This window comes from Macaca thibetana, chromosome 15, assembly GCF_024542745.1.
Source record: "Macaca thibetana thibetana isolate TM-01 chromosome 15, ASM2454274v1, whole genome shotgun sequence".
NCBI lineage: Eukaryota > Metazoa > Chordata > Mammalia > Primates > Cercopithecidae > Macaca > Macaca thibetana.
In genome coordinates, this window is record NC_065592.1 from 69693208 (window position 1) to 69697004 (window position 3797).

At 45.5% G+C, this 3797-nt stretch overlaps 1 pseudogene; it reads right to left on the minus strand.

The window, feature by feature from the left end:
- Nucleotides 1-1950: 1950 nt before the first annotated feature.
- On the minus strand, nt 1951-3511 carry LOC126937303 (A-kinase anchor protein 8-like; annotated as a pseudogene).
- Nucleotides 3512-3797: the final 286 nt, after the last annotated feature.

Sequence of the window (3797 nt, forward strand, 5' to 3'; positions counted from 1 at the left end):
CAGGTACAAAGAAGCCCAGACTGCGAAGACTACAAGAAATATCCAGCTCTTCAGTTCCAAGACACTGAAAAATGTCCACAGGCATCAAGACCATCAAGGAAAATGTTACCTCACCAAATGAACTACCGAAGTCACCAGTGACCAATCCCAGAGAGGCAGAAATACGTAACCTTGCAGAGAGTAGGTTAAAAATATCTCTATGGAAGAGCTCAATGAAAGTCAAGATAAGACAGAGAAGGAATTCAGAATCCTATCACATAAATTTAACAGAGATTGAAATACTTTTTAAAATCAAGAAGAAACTCTGGAGCTGAGAAATGCAACTGCATGCATAAAAATGCATTGGAGTCTGAACAGTAAAAGTGATCAGGCATAAGAAAGAATTAAGGAGTTTGAAGACAGGCTATTTAAAAACACATAGTCAAAGGAGAGAAAAGAAAAAAGAATACAAAAGAATGAAGAAGATCTACAAGATCCAGAAAAATAGCCTCCAAGGGATAAATCTAAGAGTTATTGACCTTAAAGAGAAGGTAGGCAGGGCGTGGTGGCTCAAGCCTGTAATCCTAGCACTTTGGGAGGCTGAGGCGAGTGGATCACCTGAGATCAGGGGTTCAAGACCAGCCTGACCAACGTAAGGAAACCTCATCTCTACTAAAAATACAAAAATATTGGCCGGACATGGTGACACATGCCTGTAATCCCAGCTACTCAGGAGGCTGAGGCAGGAGAGTTGCTTGAACCCGGGAGGTGGAGGTTGAAGTGAGTCGAAATTGCACCATTGCACTCCAGCCAGGGCAACAAGAGCAAAACTCTGTCAAAAAAAAAAAAAAAAGAGAAGGTAGAGAGAGTGATAGAAAGTTTATTCAAAGGGATAATAACAGAGAACTTCTCAAACCTGGAGAAATACATCAATATCCAATCACAAGAAGGTTATAGAACATCAAGCAGATTTCACCCAAAGAAGACTACCTCAAGACATTCAATAATCAAATTTCCAAAGGTCAAGGATAAAGAAATGATCCTAAAAGCAGCAAAAGAAAAGAAACAAGTAACATACAAAGATCTTCAATGTGTCTGGCAGTAGACTTCCCAGTGGAAAGCTTATAGGCCAGTAGAGAATGCCATGACATACACATAGTGTTGGAAAAAAAAATTGTCCTAGAATAGTATATCTGTTGGGAATAGGTCCCCAGATCTGGCCATAAACAGCCCCCAAAACTGGCCATAAACAAAATCTCCGCAGCACTGTGACATGTTCGTGATGGCCATGACGCCCATGCTGGAAGGTTGTTGGTTTACTGGAATGAGGGCAAGGAACACCTGGCCCACCCAGGGTGGAAAACCGCTTAAAGGCGTTCCTGAGCCACAAACAATAGCATGAGCAATCTGCACCTTAAGTACATGTTCCTGCTGCAGATAACTAGCCAGACACATCCCTTTGTTTCGTCCCATCCCTTTATTTCCCATAAGGAATATTTTTATTTAATCTATAATCTATAGAAACAATGCTTATCACTGGCTTGCTGTCAATAAATATGTGGGTAAATCTCTGCTTGAGGCTCTCAGCTCTAAAGGCTGTGAGACCACTGGTTTCCCACTCCACATGCTATATTTCTGTGTGTGTGTCTTTAATTCCTCTAGCACTGCTGGGTTAGGGTCTCCCCGACCGAGCTGGTCTTGGCAATATCCAATAAAAATATCCTTTAAACATGAAGGAGCAATAAAGACTTTCCCAGACAAACAAAAACTGAGGGATTTTATAACATCAGACTTATTCTACAAGAAAATGCTAAAGGGAGTTCTTCAATCTGAAATAAAATGATGTTTATGAGCAATAATTCATCTCATCTGAAGATATTGCACAAAATTCACCTGTAATAGTAAGTACAAAGAAAAACACAGAATACCATACCACTGTAATTCTGGTTCATAAACTACTCATACCTTGAGTAGAAAGACTAATAGATGAAACTATCAAAAGTAAGAAATACAACAAATTTTCAAGACCTAGTATAGAAAGACATATAATAAGACAACCACAAAAAATTAAAAAGCAGGGAGATGAAGTTGCAGTGTAGAGTTTTTATTAGTTTTCTCTTTGCTTGTTTGTTTATGCATTCAATGTTAAGTTGCCATTAATTTAAAAAATAGGTTATTGTGGTCAGTGGAGTGCAGGTGCGGCTGGAGAAGCTGTGGCTGTGCAGGGATCAACATAGCACAGGCCAGGCAGTGAGCAGCTTGGATCTTCTTAAAGGGCTCCTGGCCAATCTCTTTGAAAGGATCTGGTTTTGGTTTTGTGCTTTCTTTCTCCATCAATTCCTGACGCCTCTTCTCAATTTTCTTATTCCTGTTTATAATGTATTCCTGGATGAATTCCACTGTCTTGTTGGGCAGCTTGGTGCTTATAAACTGCAGCGTCTCTTTGTGAAATTTGCTTTGCAGATGCTTCTGGATCTCTTCCTCTTCAAATCTACAGAACTTGCGCACAGAAGAGGCCAACTGAATCCTGTCGGCTGCGCGGTCCTGCATCCTGTCTCTCCTCCTTTACTTTTCCCTTCTCTTCTTCACTTCCTCATCCTCATCGTCCTTCTCTCTGCCTACCAGAGTCACAGAATTCATCTTCACCTTTGAATTCTTCATCTCCTGAGTGGAAGTCACCAGGAGATCATTTTCTGAGAAATCTCCTTCGCCGTCAACCCAGGCTAGTTTGGCGTCTAGCTCCTTACAAATCTGGAACTGCTTCTGTTTCCTTCCCATGCCATCTAGTCCGAAGGGTCAAACCCTCTCCTTCTGGGTGGATCCCGATCCTGCATCTGGTCCTGCAAGTGACCACATCCATAAGGCCAGCGCTGTCATAGCCACCCGCCCCCTGCACGCCCATCAAGCCTTAGTCAGGAGCCATGGACTGAGAGAAGAGCCAAGGAGGCCGCTGCCTGGGTAGAGGGCCTTCCCAGACCCCATCCTCTCACGTAGTTCAACTCTTTCTAGGGCGTGGATAGAGGCTCAGGGGAGGCAGAGGGTGTCTTGAAGGGGTCGCTGCACATGAAGGTGCCGGGATTGCTCTGGTCCTGGAAATGGCCCTGGCCCCGCCCAGCATGAAGCCATGGAGGGAGCCCTACTCCAAGGCCAGGTCTCGACATTCACTGTGCTGCCGCTGAAAGCTGCCATTGCGTTGGAACCCCAGGTCGAAATCATAGTCGTAGCTGTAACTGGGGCGGTAGGGGCTGTGCTCTGGCAGGCAGGGCATAGAGTCATAGGACTCCAAGGTCTGCAAGTGGAAGGAGCTCTCCCAGCCCTGCATGCCCTCCCCATCGTGGCCGCTCCCATCCCTGCCTTCCTCCTTGGACACTATGTCCCAACGCTGGTTGATCTTGGCAATGAGGGAGTTGGAATTGTAGGTGCCCCGCTCTGGGCCATAAGAGGCCATGTGCATGGAAGCAACCCCGGCCACCAGGCCACCTTTGCTTGCCCTTGGTGGCCTCCTATGAGACTGGGTCGGCTGCTGAGCAGTTCAAGAAAACCAGTCTCCATATGGCTAAGAGTTTCTTGAACAACAGACAGATACCTCGGGTGTGAGGCGCCTTACACCAGTGAAACTGGTGACACAGAAATGGGAGGAGATGGCAATTTAGGAGGTGAGGATACGGAAGAGACACCTGAGGAGGTGGCGGCAGACATCTTGGTCCAGGAGATTACGACAGCAGTGAGGGCTGTAGATGGGGAAGGAGCACTGCTCTGGAGAGCAAGGCGAGTCTGAAGGCCCCGTGGATACAGCGGACAACAGTAGTGATGCTCAG